The sequence below is a fragment of the Procambarus clarkii genome, chromosome 23 (assembly GCF_040958095.1).
Source record: "Procambarus clarkii isolate CNS0578487 chromosome 23, FALCON_Pclarkii_2.0, whole genome shotgun sequence".
Lineage (NCBI taxonomy): Eukaryota > Metazoa > Arthropoda > Malacostraca > Decapoda > Cambaridae > Procambarus > Procambarus clarkii.
In genome coordinates, this window is record NC_091172.1 from 41,841,630 (window position 1) to 41,861,200 (window position 19,571).

The 19,571-nt window shown below is 36.9% G+C and overlaps 1 long non-coding RNA gene across 1 annotated transcript; it reads right to left on the reverse strand.

Moving 5' to 3' along the window:
* Positions 1 to 3,144: 3,144 nt before the first annotated feature.
* Positions 3,145 to 7,864, reverse strand: LOC138367723 (uncharacterized). The gene is made up of 3 exons (XR_011229415.1): positions 7,717 to 7,864; positions 6,914 to 7,020; positions 3,145 to 3,271 (listed from the first exon to the last, which is right to left on the reverse strand). It is a non-coding gene; the product is annotated as an uncharacterized lncRNA (long non-coding RNA).
* Between the last annotated feature and the right edge of the window lie 11,707 nt (positions 7,865 to 19,571).

Sequence of the window (19,571 nt, forward strand, 5' to 3'; positions counted from 1 at the left end):
CTATCTAGTGACCTTAATTCTACCTCTAATTGTTTCAATTCCTTGTTTGCTTGCATTTATTGTTGTGTCTTGCCATAATTATTCTCTAATTTAGCAGACTCAATACTTTGTAAGCTCTTATTGTATTGTTATATTTTTATATTGTGTTTTGCTATAATTACTTCCTATTTTACAGCAGATTTGTTTTTCATCTGTTCATGTAATTGCTTATCTTATTGTATTGTGACATTCTTTTCTATATTGATATACATTTTCTGTCTATTGTTACTTACAGTGTACCTGAGAGTACCTGTAAGCAATCTACCTCATTTTTCATTTTTGCTCAATTTTTTTGTATTGCTTAGTCTTGTTTATAGTTTTGTTTTGTATATCTATATCTTGTGTTTTGTATAGTCCATGTTTATATGTTTTTTTCTTTAATCTCATTCATTACCTAGGTTTCCTAGCCTAGCCATACTCCCTTACTCCATTGTACCCCTGTAAGCCCCTTTTGTGTTTGTTTGGTACAGTATTGTGTACATTTATTTCTTTTTGTTTTTCTTGTTTTTCCGGCAATCAGCTTTTTTTATGCAGTCAAGTATAGACCCAGAACTTAACCTCTTATCCACTATCTATGACAATAATCACTTTAATGATCTAAATTGCAGATATTTTGCAGCACATGATGTAAACAATGTATTAACTCATAGTCACAATATCTCTGTAATCAATTTGAACGTTAGATCCCTAGGCAAACACTTCGATGATGTTAGTGCCTTGATTGAAGCTATTGACAACAATTTCTCTTTTATTATACTTACTGAAACATGGTTGAAAGATGATACTACTCAACTCTTCAACATGCCTAACTACTCAGCAATCCACAACTGTCGTCAACTTCAGAGAGGTGGTGGCACTGCTCTTTACTACCACCAAGAACTAACATGCTTAAAAGAAATTAGAACTAGAGACTGCTATGGGGAGTATATCTTCGCCAGCTTCAGAGTCAAGGGTGCCGAGTCTATCCTGTCTGTGGGTGCAGTTTATAGAATTCCTAACACTGATGTGTCCGAATTCAACTCAAACCTTAGAAATCTAATACTTGATAACAGACTGAACAAAAACCACCTAATTATCGCAGGGGACTTTAATATTGACCTCTGCGAGCCAGAACACCCTACCCAGCAAACATTTTCATGTTTTTAAAACATCCTAAAAACGACATTTCATTGTTTTCAGCACGTTTATAATTACGTTTAGAAAAGGTTTTTTGAGAACTTTTATATACAACCTTAGAACGTAAATAATTAACATTTCTAAAAACTTTTTTATAATCTTTTAATTACCTACATTAAAACGTTTAGGGTAAATTAGGGTATAATAATTTTTTAATTCATATCTGAAATAGAAAGGGAGAGAAAGAAAGAAGACATATCTGAGAAAGAAATGGACATCCTATATATGTATGTGTAAATTACAAATAAATAGGGTACAAAAAGAGAATTAAAATATTATATTTAATTAAGAATGAGTAATATAACAAAATATATGTAATAGCTCGAAATATATAGACTATATCTATAACAGAATATAAAAGTAAAAATTTAAAAATCTATAAAAATCTTTATATGCAATATGTGAACACAATAGATTTTGTGATCAAGAAGCCTGTGATTCATGTCATGCTGAGATCAGTCTGACGTTGCAAGCAGTTATTGTTACTTAAAACTAAAACAAGTAAAATTTTCCGAGTATACATATAACACTATAGTTTTTCTATGACTAATAATAAAAATCTATTAATCAAAAGTTTAGGACTAATTAACTAAAAATAAAAATCTACAAGTGAATGTAAACACAGTCAAGTATAATATTCATGTAGAAAGAGAAAGAAAGAAAGAGAAAGAAAGAAAGGGAGAAAGAGAGAGAGAAAGAAAAGAAAAAAGAGTCATGTATAATATTCATATTAGCACCATGCAATATAACTTAGATTAAGTAAAAATCTCAGACATTTTTAAATCAAATGAAATATGAGAGCCAGAGAGAGAGAGCGAGAGCCAGAGAGAGCCAGAGAGAGCGAGAGCCAGAGAGAGAGCGTGAGCCAGAGCCAGAGAGAGAGCGTGAGCCAGAGCCAGAGAGAGAGTCAGAGCCAGAGAGAGAGAGCCAGAGAGAGAGCCAGAGAGAGAGAGAGAGAGAGAGCCAGAGAGCCAGAGAAAGAGAGAGAGAGAGAGCCAGAGAGAGCGAGAGCCAGAGAGAGCAAGAGCCAGAGAGAGCGAGAGCGAGAGAGCCAGAGAAAGAGAGAAAGAGAGAGAGCCAGAGCCAGAGAGAGAGAGAGCCAGAGAGAAAGAGAGAGCCAGAAAGAGAGAGAGAGCCAGAGCCAGAGAGAGAGAGAGCCAGAGAGAGAGAGAGAGCCAGAGCCAGAGAGAGAGAGAGAGAGCCAGAGAGAGAGAGAGAAAAGCCAGAGAGAGCAAGAGAGCCAGAGAGAGAGAGTGAGAGAGAGAGCCAGAGAGAGAGCAAGAGAGCCAGAGAGAGAGCAAGAGAGCCAGAGAGAGAGAGAGCAAGAGAGCCAGAGAGAGAGAGCAAGAGAGCCAGAGAGAGAGAGCGAGAGAGAGAGAGCGAGAGAGAGAGCCAGAGAGAGAGAGAGCGAGAGAGAGAGCCAGAGAGAGAGAGAGAGCAAGAGAGCCAGAGAGAGAGCGAGAGAAAGAGAGAAAGAAAGAGAAAGAGAGAGAGAGAGAGAGAGAGAGAAAGAGAGAAAGAAAGAGAAAGAGAGAGAGCCAGAGAGAGAGAGAGAGAGAGCAAGAGAGCCAGAGAGAGAGCGAGAGAAAGAGAGAAAGAAAGAGAGAGAGAGAGAAAGAGAGAGACAGACAGACAGAGACAGAAAGACACACACACAACAAAAGAGGAGACAGAACAAAATTAAGGCAAGGAGAGAGAAGACAGAACAGAAACAACAGAGAGAGGAGAGAAATGAGAAATCATTGAAGAGAAGGGGAAGAGAAACACAAGATAAGAAAAAGATACAAGAAAAATATACAAGATAAAAATGACATAAATGAATACCACAAATATAAAAAGTAAAGGAAGAGGAGGAAAGGAGAGATTAAAAGACAAGAAAAACAGGAGAGAAACGTAAAAGAAATAAAAAAAGGGACATTTGTGAGGAGAGAAAATAAAGAGACCAGTGAAGACTATATATCAAGAGTGTGAGGATAAAGACTTATATATTTTCTTAGTAGACATCCTCTGGCTCTTGTTGCCCCTCTTGTATACGAATTGTACTTGCAAGTTTTCCCTGAAAAGATATTAACAAAATTAATATTTAATTATTTATTTATATAAATTACACACACAAACTTTATATATATATATATATAAATATATATATATTTATATATATATATATATATATATATATATATATATATATATATATATATTATATAATTTCGTAAACCTCACCCTGTAAAAATTCATGTTTCTACATGTTAAACAAGCTACGAGGATGAGGGAAGGGGATGTTCCCTCCATGCTGGATATTATATTTACCAGGAAAGAGAAAGATATATTTATCATTCGGTACCTCCCTCCTTTGGTACCTCCCTTTTCCTCCTTTCAGTACCTCCCTCCTTTTACCCAAGTGACATTGTCACTTGGGTAATAGTGACCATGTCTTTTTGGGAATAAAGTATGCAATGCATTATAATCTGGAAGAAAATGAGCTTGAAGCAGTTGAAAAACCTGACTTGTGGAGAGGTCATTATGGGGAACTCAGATATTTCCTTAAGGAATTTGACAAACACTTGCTGTTAGGACATGAAGTAAATGAGATGTATGTCAAGTTTTGTGAAATATATGATAATGGCCCAACAAAATTTATACTAAAGCAGAGATGCAGAACTAGGAAAAAGGGAAAAATTGCCCAAACATACAAGCAATACAAAGATGCGAGAAACAACAATAGCAGTAAGGAGAGGGGCAGAAAGACTATGACTTTCGGTCATATTCAACAACACAAATATACACACACACACACATTATTGGAAAAAATTGGAATTGGAATATTGAAAAAAATAATTACAACTAAATGGGTAGAACACCTGGAGAGAAATGATATAATTTCAGACAGACAGTATGGTTTTCGATTTGGAAGATCCTGTGTATCGAATTTACTCAGTTTCTATGATCGAGCAACAGTATTACAGGAAAGAGATGGTTGGGTTGACTGCATCTATCTGGACCTAAAAAAAGGCATTCGACAGAGTTCCACATAGAGAGGTTGTTCTGGAAACTGGAAAATATTGGAGGGGTGACAGGTAAGCTTCTAACATGGATGAAAAATTTTCTGACTGATAGAAAAATGAGGGCAGTAATCAGAGGCAATGTATCGGACTGGAGAAATGTCACAAGTGGAGTACCACAGGGTTCAGTTCTTGCACCAGTGATGTTTATTGTCTACATAAATGATCTACCAGTTGGTATACAGAATTACATGAACATGTTTGCTGATGATGCTAAGATAATAGGAAGGATAAGAAATTTAGATGATTGTCATGCCCTTCAAGAAAACCTGGATAAAATAAGTATATGGAGCACCACTTGGCAAATGGAATTTAATGTTAATAAATGCCATGTTATGGAATGTGGAACAGGAGAACATAGACCCCACACAACCTATACATTATGTGAGAAATCTTTAAAGAATTCTGATAAAGAAAGAGATCTAGGGGTGGTTCTAGATAGAAAACTATCACCTGAGGACCACATAAAGAATATTGTGCGAGGAGCCTATGCTACGCTTTCTAACTTTAGAATTGCGTTTAAATACATGGATGGTGATATACTAAAGAAATTGTTCATGACTTTTGTTACGCCAAAGCTAGAATATGCAGCTGTTGTGTGGTGCCCAACAACAGAAGTTGGCCCATATCTTAAGAAGCACATCAACAAACTGGAAAAGGTGCAAAGACATGCTACTAAGTGGCTCCCAGAACCGAAGGGCAAGAGCTACGAGGAGAGGTTAGAGGCATTAAATATGCCAAAACTAAAAAACTAAATAGACTAAAAGAAAGAGGTGATATGATCACTACATACAAAATAGTAACAGGAATTGATAAAATCGACAGGGAAGATTTCCTGAGACCTGCAACTTCAAGAACAGGGGGTCATAGATTGAAACTAGCTTAACACAGATGCTAAAGAAATATAAGAAAATTCACTTTCGCAAATAGAGTGGTAGACGGATGGAACAAGTTAGGTGAGAAGGTGGTGGAGGCCAAGACTGTCAGTAGTTTCAAAGCGTTATATGACAAAGAGTGCTGGGAAGACTGTCTCATCCTGTAACTACACTTAGGTAATTACACACACACACTATATATATATATATATATATAATATATATTATATATATAATATATATATATATATATATATATATATATATATATATATATAATGTCGTACCTAGTAGCCAGAACGCACTTTTCAGCCTACTATGCAAGGCCCGATTTGATTTGCCTAATAAGCCAAGTTTTCATGAATTAATATATTTTCTCTATTTTTTTTCTTATGAAATGACAAAGCTATCCATTTCATTATGTAGGAGGTCAATTCCTTTTTTATTGGAGTTAAAATTAATATAGATATATGACCGAACCTAACCAACCCTACCTAACCTATCTCTATAGGTTAGGTTAGGTAGCTGAAAATGTTAGGTTAGGTAGTCGAAAAAACATTAATTCATGAAAACTTGGCTTATTAGGCAAATCGGGCCTTGCATAGTAGGCTGAGATGTGCGTTCTGGCTACTAGGTACGACACATTATATATATATTTATATATATTTATTTATATATATATATATATATATAATATATTATATATATATTTATTATATATTTATATTATATATATATATATATATATATATATATATATATATATATATATATATATATATATATATATATATATATATATATATATATATATATGTCGTACCTAGTAGCCAGAACTCACTTCTCAGCCTACTATGCAAGGCCCGATTTGCCTAATAAGCCAAGTTTTCATGAATTAATGTTTTTTCGTCTACCTAACCTACCTAACCTAACCTAACCTAGCTTTTTTTGGCTACCTAACCTAACCTTACCTATATATATAGGTTAGGTTAGGTTAGGTAGGGTTGGTTAGGTTCAGTCATATATCTACGTTAATTTTAACTCCAATAAAAAAAAATTGACCTCATACATAGTGAAAAGGGTAGCTTTATCATTTCATAAGAAAAAAATTATAGTAAATATATTAATTCAGGAAAACTTGGCTTATTAGGCAAATCGGGCCTTGAATAGTAGGCTGAGAAGTGAGTTCTGGCTACTAGGTACGACATATATATATATATAATATATATATATATATATATATATATATATATATGTCGTACCTAGTAGCCAGAACGCACTTCTCAGCCTACTATGCAAGGCCCGATTTGCCTAATAAGCCAAGTTTTCATGAATTAATTGTTTTTCGACTACCTAACCTAACCTAACATTTTTGGCTACCTAACCTAACCTAACCTAACCTAACCTATAAAGATAGGTTAGGTTAGGTTAGGTAGGGTTGGTTAGGTTCGGTCATATATCTACGTTAATTTTAACTCCAATAAAAAAAAATTGACCTCATACATAATGAAATGGGTATCTATCATTTCATAAGAAAAAAATTAGAGAAAATATATTAATCCAGGAAAACTTGGCTGATTAGGCAAATCGGGCCTTGCATAGTAGGCTGAGAAGTGCGTTCTGGCTACTAGGTACGACAAATATATATATATATATATATATATATATATATATATATATATATATATATATATAATATATATATATATATATCGGACAATTAGTAAAAAAAAAAAAAAAAAAAAAATTAAATTATTTTACCATGTACCTAGATCCACCAGGCCTGTTTGGTGCCTGTTTCAGTACTTCAGACATCTGGAAGGTCACATCCTCCTCCTCAACTTGTGGATGTGCGTTGATAGATGATTCTGTAAAATTAAGTTATTTATATAATAATAAATTCAGTATAACAATAATATTCTGTAAAATTAAAAGTAATTTATACATCAATCAGATAAAACTCTCCAGAGATGGTGATACACAACATATAAAGGACAAGTTTCAGAACAAAATATGCATTTAGGAATAAGGTTTTGTACATGTAGGTAGCACATGAGAAAATAAGTGGAAGGTGATCAAGTTTATATTAACATGTTAATGGCTTTGTTAAGGCTTTGCAAGAATGAAAAAATATTAATAATATAATATCACCTACCAATTAATTGTACATCATTTATAAGTCAATTATTTGCATTATTATTATTCAATACTAATGATATAAAAATGCATTTTGTAATCTACTATTTATGCAAGTATTAAGCACAGGATCATGAAATAAACTGCAAAATACTGTAATGGATAAACCAATTAAGTTTACATTTTCCTATAGCTAAGTCAGTCAGTTCTATTAGCAGCAGAGAACAATTATGCCCAACCTCTATTAAATGAAACAATCTTAAGAGCAAGTGATAGAAATATAATCATTTATGCTTGGGAAAATATTATGGAATGGTTCCAAATATGAAAAATATTAAGTTTTTTGGTTAAAATTTTTTAACTTAAAATTTAAATTTTTAAGTGAATTTTAAACTTTAAAAAAATTATTTAATTTTTTGGTTACTTACTTAAAATAACATTATATAGTTCTTGTTTTTGTAGAAATGCCAATTTCTTCTTTTGCCCTTCCAGACTGTATAGTGACCACAGGCCGTTTGTTCATATCTTCATTATTCTTCGAACCGTGGTTGCACAATCAGACCCACGTACACTGGTTAAAAGCATCACCTAAAAGCAACAACAAAAATGTAGTACACTGACGAATTTTGAACAAATAAATAAATAAATATATATATATATATATATACACATATACACACACACATATATATATATATATATATATATATGCCATATACAGTACATATATATGCTATGTTGTATGCTACAACTTGGCTGATAATAAAGCCATTCACAACTGCAGGCCTAATAAAAAAAGGAGGTGGCATAGCAATATCTTACAAAGATACCTTCATCTGCAATAGTGTCATTAGTAATAGAGACGACTATTGTGAATATACCTTTGCCAAGTTCTCCAGTAAATCCCTTAAATCCTCCTTGAACAAGAGGGTTTTTACTTGATCGAACCATATTCTTAACCTGCTGCAGGTAATTTTCAAATGGAAATGCTGAACATCTGTCCAAACTACCAAACTCTTTGGCATCAGAGGATATGAGTGTTAGGCAGTGTACATTGTACACTAAAAAATCCTTACCATACAGCTCACGAGCCTTTAACACAAAGTACAGCAAAAGATCATGTGCATATTGGCTGTAATTTAACTGAATCAATTTAGGTGATACAAGAATAGAAATGGCTACACTCAAGAGTCAGGAAATGGTCATACAATTCTTTGGGTAAGATTCCCTTCAGTACAATCTTACCGGTGTAGAGAAGGAGTTGCCTGTATTCAGTCGCTTTCCATCTATCAACCTCTGAAAGACTTCGAGGTTTACCTGTTCTTTTAGGCGTCGCTTTTTAGCCCGTGACATACGCTGCCATCTTGTGTGGTATTCTCTTCTTCTTTCTATAATGTGTGCATACATTCTGAAGGAAAAAGGCCAAGTGTTACATTACCAATTACTATTACAAGATTATTAGTAAAGTATTGTACTGCAAAAAGCAAATAAAATGGGGTAAACTAAACTTTCAAAACAAATAATAATTAAAACAGGTAAATTAGTAAAATAACAAAGGCTTAAGCAGACATGACTCTGCTTAAGCCATGTAAAGCAGACAGATAAGATGGCAATATATAAGGGGAAAAAATTAAAAAGCTAGGATATAAAACTAATTGAGATCAAAAGCATAAATTACTAAAGTAGGGGAAAAAATAACAAATGACTTCATAAAAAAATTATCCAATTGCCAACAGCAACTTGGTAGTACGAGTCTAATTCTAAGAAACAAAAAAATTTAAATGCTGTTATCTGCAATGAAACAATACATACTATTGCACATACCGAAACATTGATGAATGTAAAAAATAGAGAACTATTTGCTGAATGTCCCATAAATGGATTTAAACTATTTTACACAAAGAGGGGGGAGAAGCCATGTATGTTAGGGAATATTTGAAATGTAGTCTCGAAAAGTACACAACTGTGATAGTAAAATTAGGTCACATGGAGGAGTGGGTCTGTATACTATGGAAGACCTTGTATGCTCGGAGCTCCTTAACATTACAAATGAGGTGGTAGAGGTATTGGGATTAAAAATAGAGAAAATAAATTTAGTGATTATTCTAATATACAAACCGCCAGATGCAACGGCCGAGGAATTCACAGAACAGATAAACAAAATGGAGAACTCGATACCTCATATTATCTTCCTAGATGACTTCAACTTGCCTAGTCTAAGATGGAGAATAGCAAACAATAATATTATACCAGGAAATTTATCGAGACCTAACCACTCAGCTTCCTGGCAATACGTTAGTAATGAATAAATATGATATATTTACTCATTATAATGTTGGTGCTGAATGTACAACACGAAAAAACATAATTTTAATCTGAAAAAGTATCTTTTTATAAAGAAATTAGACGAAAATAAAGAGCTGGTGACGCCAAATCAAGTCGACGATCCAAGCGTCGGTTAGGTTAAGTTAGGTCAACCTAACCTAACATATCATATTTATTCATTACTAACGTATTGCCAGGAAGCTTTGTGAAGCTTGTGTAGCTTGTGGTAGCTTGTGGTAATTAGACGGACCCTCATTTTAACAGAAACTTGGCTAAGTAAAGACTATACCCAACTCTACAACTTAGCTGGTTATAAAGGCATTCATAATTGCAGGCCTAGTAAAAAAGGAGGTGTTATACCAAAACAGATGCAGAACTAGGAAACAGGATTTCTTCAACAGAAATTTTGAAATTGTTCACAATTTTTGTTACACCAAAGTTGGAGTATGCAGCAGTTGTATGGTGCCCATATCTTAGAAAGCATATCAACAAACTGGAAACGGTGCAGAGACATGCCACTAAGTGGCATTAACTAAATGCCATTAAATATGCCAAATATACTACATAAATATACATTCTACACATGCACAATAATTGTTCTGGGTCCAATGTCCTGGGACCTCTGATATTCATAATATATATATGCGAACAAGCCTGAATGGTCCCCAGGACAATATGCAACTGAAAACTCACACCCCAGAAGTGACTCGAACCCATACTCCCAGAAGCAACGCAACTGGTATGTACAAGACGCCTTAATCCACTTGACCATCACGACCGGACATAATGAGGTGATAGCCTAAGCTATTTAAACCACCCCACCGCCGGCACTCGGATAGTAATCTTGGGCATAGCATTTTACCAAATCACCTCATTCTTTGGGGCACACGTGAGGAACACAAATGCGAACAAGCGTGAATGGTCCCCAGGACAATATGCAACTGAAAACTCACACCCAGAAGTGACTCGAACCCATACTCCCAGAAGCAACGCAACTGGTATGTACAAGACGCCTTAATCCACTTGACCATCACGACCGGACATAATGAGGTGATAGCCTAAGCTATTTGAACCACCCCACCCCCGGCACTCGGATAGTAATCTTGGGCATAGCATTTTACCAAATCACCTCATTCTTTGGGGCACACGTGAGGAACACAAATGCGAACAAGCCTGAATGGTCCCCAGGACAATATGCAACTGAAAGCAACTGAATAATATATATATATAATATTATATATATATATATATATATATATATATATATATATATATATATATATATATATATATATATATATATATATATATATATATATGGCCATCAACACACCTCCAGCTAGGGCCACCAACACACCTCCAGGGCCACCAACACACCTCCAGGGCCACCAACACACCTCCAGGGCCATCAACACACCTCCAGGGCCACCAACACACCTCCAGGGCCACCAACACACCTCCAGGGCCACCAACACACCTCCAGGGCCATCAACACACCTCCAGGGCCACCAACACACCTCCAGGGCCACCAACACACCTCCAGGGCCACCAACACACCTCCAGGGCCACCAACACACCTCCAGAGCCATCAACACGCCTCCAGGGCCATCAACACAACACCACCATCAACACACCTCCAGCCAGGGCCACCAACACACCTCCAGGGCCACCAACACACCTCCAGGGCCACCAACACACCTCCAGGGCCACCAACACACCTCCAGGGCCATCAACACACCTCCAGGGCCACCAACACACCTCCAGGGCCATCAACACACCTCCAGGGCCACCAACACACCTCCAGCCATCAACACACCTCCAGGGCCACCAACACACCTCCAGGGCCATCAACACACCTCCAGGGCCATCAACACCTCCAGGGCCATCAACACAACACCACCATCAACACACCTCCAGCCAGGGCCTCAACACACCTCCAGGGCCACCAACACACCTCCAGGGCCACCAACACACCTCCAGGGCCACCAACACACCTCCAGGGCCACCAACACACCTCCAGGGCCATCAACACACCTCCAGGGCCACCAACACACCTCCAGGGCCATCAACACACCTCCAGGGCCATCAACACACCTCCAGGGCCATCAACACACCTCCAGGGCCACCAACACACCTCCAGGGCCATCAACACACCTCCAGGGCCATCAACACAACACCACCATCAACACACCTCCAGCCAGGGCCACCAACACACCTCCAGGGCCACCAACACACCTCCAGGGCCACCAACACACCTCCAGGGCCATCAACACACCTCCAGGGCCACCAACACACCTCCAGGGCCATCAACACACCTCCAGGGCCATCAACACGCCTCCAGGGCCATCAACACAACACCACCATCAACACACCTCCAGCCAGGGCCATCAACACAACACCACCATCAACACACCATCCAGCCTACCACCACAAGCTTATATATATACTACACATGTCTAAGAGCAAATAAAAGAAAACAGTTACCTTAACTATTGAAGATGCAGCAGGATTTTGTGGATAAGCCAGCAGCAGTCCCTCTCGACACGGTTTTAAAATGGCGGCGACTACCACAACATGCAACGAGCCTAAAGAATGTCCAGCGCTAGCATTATCTAAACGCTATTATATATTATCAAGCAATACGGAAATCTAAATAAAAAAAATGATACAAATAATTGTATTAAATATTTATTTGCAATTACAATACCTCGGGAATATATTTTTGCGTTAGCAAAACATATTAAGTTCGTATTTAGTTTAACTCATTTAAATTCTTTACAAATAATAACCTGATTTTACCTGATGGCCACTAACATTAATGTTTTATTGATACATTTCATACCCTTATTATTTCAATTTCTTTCTTTATTATGCACCCCATACCCATCCCGTGGGCGGTGGTGTAAAGGATTACAGAGGCACATAATGGGTTCAGGAACTGAACTCTCTAGTTTGTTTAGCTAAGCAAATAACAATTTTTGACGCTAGTTACAAAATTATTAATGTTATATATACATGTACACACTCTCATACATACATGTACATATATATATATATATATACGTATACATATATACATACACATACATATTTATAATCACCCACACAAATACACACATCAATAATCTCTGTGTCACTTATTTTATACATGTTCTTGTAGAACATTCTATTGCGAACACATTGGGCGCTGCCCAATAAACTCGCCCCTCGGGGCAAAATTATTTTTTTTTTTTAATCTTGGTGGAACATAAAATGGCCGCCTGTGTTTATGCTGTCGTCAGATGGCGCTGTGACGTCACAGATGAGGGAAGCACGTACTGCGCATTAATGCCTCGATCCCTCGTTATTTATTTATTTATATATATACAAGAACGTACATTGGGGGTTAAGAGACAACATAGAGCTTAAGTTAGAATTATAATCTTGTAAAACCACTAGCTTGCATATAGCGTTTCGGGCAAGTCCTTAAACTAATCTTTGAGCAAATTCTTAAACAAAGTTTTAAGAAATAATTAAATGTAAAATTGATAAAAAGTGTTTAACAGGTACATTACAGCTTTACTTTACAAGTACAGATGATTTTAAGTAGGATAATTACAGTAAAATTGTCAAAAAATTGTTTACAGGTACGATGCAAGAATTTTCGACACAAAAGCAGATCAGAACAATACACATAGAACAATACACAATAATGAACAAGGAATCCTAAGTACAATTAGGAAAACATCTCAGGGTTATACATTGGATTACTGAAGCACAATATGAGGATCATTACAAATAGTAATGCAGTAGAATATGCACTCATATTCTATTATTAAGTTAATATTAAGTTCCTTCCTCATGTTAAGTATCTTTGTGGTACTAGGGACATCCAAGGATTATCTTCAAGGCTTCGTTCTGCAAGTTTTCAAGCCCTTTAAGCTTTCTTTCAGTCATCAATGCAAGCAGAGATGCAACATAATCCACTAAAGATCTGATGTATGCAAGGTACATCATTTTGACAATTGTGACATTGGCACCATAGCCTGAGTGATAACCTGCAACATCTCCAAGAGGGCTTATGGAGCCTCTCATTATACTGACGACAGAGTCTGAATACAACAGGACAATACAAGACCAAGGTATTTGAATCTGTTAACATAGTCAAGCTGGGAGCCATCATACAGTTGCATCTTGCGAACAGCTCCTCCCTGCCTGGGTGGACACCGTTTAGTATCTTTGTTTCCTCTGCTGAGATATGACTAAACTAATTTTTGTCAAGGGCAGAGTAAATTATATCAAGGAGACTAATAATTGCATCGTTGGTACTCTTTTGAGAGCGGAAGCCAAACTGACAGGGGCTAAGAATGTCGAATTTTACGAGATAGGAGTAGAGCTGTTTGTAGATAATTTTTTCAAATATTTTTGATAGTATGGGTAGGTTCGATATTGGTCTGTAGTTGTTTATGTCTGACGGATTACCTCCTTTATGAACTGGCGTTACTCTTGCGTTTTTAAGGATATCAGGGAAGGTATGACACTCAAGGGATTTGTTGAACAGCAGAGCTATAGGTGGTGCAAGGGCATGGGAGGCGCTCTTGTATACAATGGATGGGATTTCACTGATGTTCCCAGCTTTGGTTTTTAGTGAGTGTATGATGGACACAACATCTGACGGGCTGACTGGTGAGAGGAGAAGAGAGTTTGGATAGCTGCCTGAGAGATATGTGTTGATATGTGTCTGAGTCTGTGGGATTTTACTTGCAAGGTTAGCACCAATCGATGAAAAGAAGCTATTAAATTCATTCGCCATTTCTAAGTCAGATGACAGTGTAAGGCCATCCTTAGAGAGTGTTATCTGGTTGTGGGAGTGTTGTTTAGTTCCCAGGATGTTAGAGATGGTATTCCATGTGCTTTTCATGTTGCCTTTTGCTTCTTTGAATCTAGTCTCATAGTATGAAAGTTTTGCTTTTCTTATGATACTGGTAAGCACTGATGAGTACCTTTTAACTACTTCCATTGGAATTAGGCCACTCCTAAATTTCTTTTCGTATTCATGTTTTTTGTTGATTGATTTAATTATGCCACTTGTGAGCCACGGGTTATTTTTTCTTTTATCAGTTACTTGTTTGGTAAGGAGGGGACAGTGAGTGTTGTAGAGGCTTAGAGTTTTGGAGAGAAAGAGGTTAGTTGATGAGTTTATATCCTGTGAATTATTAAATTCAGATTCCCAGTTAATATTGTGAAGTGCATTAGAGAGATTGCCTAAAGCTGATTCACTATGTAGCCTGAATGAAAGTTTTTTGGTTTCTGGTGGTGATGTGTCAATGTTTGCTATGAGGAAAGTAGGATAGTGGTCAGTTGTTCTGTCATAAATTACCCCAGATGTAAGGGGAGCTGTTATATTAGTCCAAAGGTGATCCAGGGTAGTGGCAGATGTTTGAGTGACTCGGGTGGGCTTGGTGATTGTGGGGATTAGCATACAGGAGTGCATGCTGTTACGGAAATAGTCAACTTGAGGGTTGTTTTCAACATTCAATAAAGAAATTCTGGAGGGCTTCTGTGCAAGGGTTAGGATGAGCTAGCCTAAGCATTTTTATACCAATTTGACAGTTATTTTCAGTAACACGATAAACAACGCTCGGAATATTAAGTTCCTTTCTCATATTAAGTATCTTTGTGGTACGAAGGCACCCAAGGATTATCCTCACGGCTTCGTTCTGCAATTTTTCAAGCCCTCCAAGCTTTCTTTCAGGATGCCTTAAAGTTAGTTTAGTTCATTTATTATGCACCCCATACCCATCTTGTGGGCGGTAGTGGAAAGGGTTACAGAGGCACATAATGGGCTCAGGGACTGAACCCCACAATTCATTTAGCTAAGCAAGTTACAATCTTGATGAGCTAGTTACAAAATTCAGTATAAGTCGTCACATCAACAATGGGTTCGAGATCGATCACAAGTACAGTTTCTAAATTAAGCAACTGACATATGTGGAGAGCTAGTGTCACAATTGATATGTTTGTCCTGCACACCGCCCCCCATCCAGTGGGCAGCGGTGGATAGGTTACAATCGCTTTGTTACTACTTACAGTTAGCAAACTGGGGATATTTGGCTAAAATTTCTATACCAGATCATTTTGAATGAAATATTGACACATCGTTGGTACATTGGTTATAGAATTGTCTCTGAATTCACTATCACATAGTGACGGAGGGTGTGCGAATAATTTTGTTGACAGTTAACATTTGGTCAGGTCTACATCGGCAGATAATGAGAATTCCCAGAAATACTTGTAACCGAGTCTAAGCCGAGCAGTAGTAACATCTAGAAGTCTGCTGATTTTATTGGATGAACCATAGATGTGTCGCTCCTCTTGCATAATAGTATTGAACGAAAGTTAATCTCCCCAAACACTTTCGCGTTTTGGGCAAGTTACCCCTCCACTCTCTCCATTTTTTTTTGGACATTCCCTGGTAGTGTGCGGAAATACTGAAAAGTGTATACTCTTTTCAACTTTGTCACCTTAATTCTCGTCCTATGTCTTTCATTTTGGTATCAATGCGTTCGCAATAGAATTCCCAACAGAACTATGTGCATATAATGTCAAAGACAGCAGCGCGCTCCACCCGCCGACAAGATGAATGTAGGCCAAGGGTACCAGAAAAAGAAAGCTGAGCCACCCTCAGGCAACTCTCATTACATTAGAGAGCGTGATAATACTGAAAAGTGTATACCCTTTTCAACTTTGTTACCTCAATTCTCATCCTAGGTTTTTCAATTTAGCATCAATGTGTTCGCAATAGAATTCTCTACAGGACTAAAGGCATATAAACTCCAAAAGCCCGGCTTACCATCCGCAACAAACAGAGAAAGCGAGAGCGTGTTACCAGGGAGCGCACAAGAGCGATAAAATGTATACACTCTTTTCATTCTGGTCACCTCAATTGTCATCCTAGGTCTTTCATTTTGGTATCAATGTGTTCGCAATAGAATTTCCAACCGGAATATATGCATGAAATGTCAAAAACAGCAGCGTGCTCCACCCGCTGACGTGATGAAAGCACGGCGGACCATCCACACAAAACAGAGAAAGTGAGAGAAAGTAACCCGGGAGCACTCTAGTGCAATGTAATGTCAACACTCTTTTCACTTTGGTTACCTCAATTCTCGTCATATGTCTTTCATTTTGGTATCAATGTGTTCACAATTGTATCTGCTGGCATTTTACCTTTGCTTGGATCTGAAGGGTTTTAGGCTCACCACGATGCAATCTGATAGTACCACACGTGTATATACCTATCTTCAAGCAGCAATTCACTCATTCAAACCGACTTATAATAGTTATCCATATATAAATGGTAATCTTTGTTCTACCTGTTAACCTGTCATATGAAGAAAGATTGTCAAAGCTTATATTACATTCTCTAGAAAAGCAAAGAATTAGGAGTGACATATGGTAGAGGTGCACAATGGGATGAATGGACATAACAAAGGGGACATTAATGGGGTATTAAAAGTAGCAACACAAGACAGAACTCGAAACAAAGTGTAAAAATTGGAAAAATTTAGATTTAGGAAAGAACTGCATGGGTAAATACACTGGGTTTGTACCTTAAGGTTCATGTATGCAATATTACAGAGTTCCAATTAACTCCCATGCATGCTGTTAATTTATGTTATGTTCATGTTTTTTATGTTAAAATGTTTTTGTTGATTTGTTTGTATATTTTCATAAGTAAAGCATGCTTACCGTCTTATTCCAAGTTTTATGATAACTTTACAAGGTTTAAAACATAAAGTTCAATATATATTCTGGTTTTCACACAGGAATTATACGTTAATATAACATCATAATAACGTAATGATGTCGTGTAAATAACGTTATACTGACGTCATATAAATGTTATATTTAAGTTATAAGAACGTAAACTGGATAGCTTTACAGAAAGTAAACAAAAAAAACTAAATGTTGACTGAAAATTATTTATTCTTAAATATAAAGCATGAAAACATTATAATTCCATAGCATTTACTATTATTTTTAAATTTTTACATAAATCTTAAAAAACTGTGTCTCAAGAATAATGTTTTTAGTTATATCCTTTGGTTTTAAGAACATCAGATATACGTATTTATGTCAAAAGTTACAGTATTACCTTTGTGGAACCATTTAAAAACGTCCACAAACGTTCTGTGTTTGCTGGGTACTGCTGTTAGCTTCCTCAACTGTATGAATTCCTGCTTCCTCATACCCTTAATCACTAGACCTACTAGAATCACTGATAGCACTGCCACGACTCTAGATCACATCTGGACAAATATAACCTCTCTGCTTACTTCAGGTATAATCACCGATAGCACTACAGACCATTACCCCACATTTCTCTTAACTAACATTAGCAAACCACCTCTTGAGTCAAGAGAGATACGTTTTAGACTACACAATGAAACTGCTATAGACAATTTTATAACGGCTACTGATAATGTCAACTGGGAGTCCGAGTTAGGTAACATAGAGGACATCAACCTAGCAGTGCAATCTTTTCTTCAAAAAACTCTTAGCCTTTATAATACCCACTGTCCTATGCTTACAAAACAAGTCACAACCAAAAGGCTTAACAATCCCTGGCTTACAAAGGGAATACTTAAATCTATTAATAAAAAACATGACCTTGAGAAAAAGTATAGGTTAGGGATTGTCTCCAAAGAATTCTCAAAGAATTACTCATTATTGCTATCTAAGATAATTAGACGAGCCAAAACTAAATACTACGAAGATAAATTTACCCAAATAAAGAGCAACATTAAACAAACATGGAGAACAATTTCACAAATATTGGGATCAAAGAAGTCTTTAAATAACAAACCGACTCTCCTGTCTAATAACGATGGTCAGCTTTCAGCCTCTGATTCTCCTATTGAGTTCAATAGGTTCTTCTCTTCCATTGGTTCATCCCTTGCTAATGATATTCCATCTTCCAGTACTGACATTAAGGACTATCTTACAGGGAACTATCCCCAGTCTCTGTACCTAAAGCCTATTAATTCCATTGACGTCAATGAGATAATCCTTTCCCTTAAAACCAAGTCTGGTGCCCTTGAGGAGATACCAACTTTAATCAACAAAAAAGCCTCCAGATCTTTAGCCCCTGCTATTGCTCTGCTCTTCAACAAGTCACTTGAACTCCAAACCTTTCCAGATATTCTAAAAAAGCGAGAGTAACGCCTGTCCACAAATGTGGTGATCTCACAGATGTTAACAACTACAGACCTATATCAATCCTGCCTAACTTGTCAAAAAATTTTGAAAAACTAATCTATAAGCAGCTTTACTCATATCTAGCCAAACTCAATATACTTAGCCCTTGCCAATATGGCTTCAGGCCCAAAAAAAGCACTAACGATGCACTTATTAGTATGCTTAACTCGATTCATACAGCTCTTGATAAAAATGAGTTAACTGTTGGGTTATTTGTGGACCTGCGTAAAGCTTTCGATACTGTCAACCACCAAAACCTTCTTCTTAAATTACATCATTATGGTGTCAGAGGACACTCCCTACAATACCTCAAATCCTACCTTACTGACAGGCTCCAATGTGTTTCTGTGAATAATACAATTTCTCCCACCCTACCCATCAACATTGGTGTTCCCCTGGGCAGCATACTTGGCCCTCTCCTCTTTCTCATCTACATTAATGACCTTCCAAATGCCTCAAAACACCTCAAACCAATCCTATTTGCTGACGACACAACCTTCATTTACTCCAGTCCTGATCCCCTTGCTCTAAATGCCACAGTAAATACTGAGCTAAATAAAGTCCATCTGTGGCTAACTGCCAACAAACTCACCCTTAACATTGACAAAACTTTCTATATTCTGTTTGGCAATAAATCCTCTAATCAAATAAATCTCAAAATAAACAATACCCAAATTTGTAACAAATTAGATGGCAAATTCCTTGGCATTCTCATTGA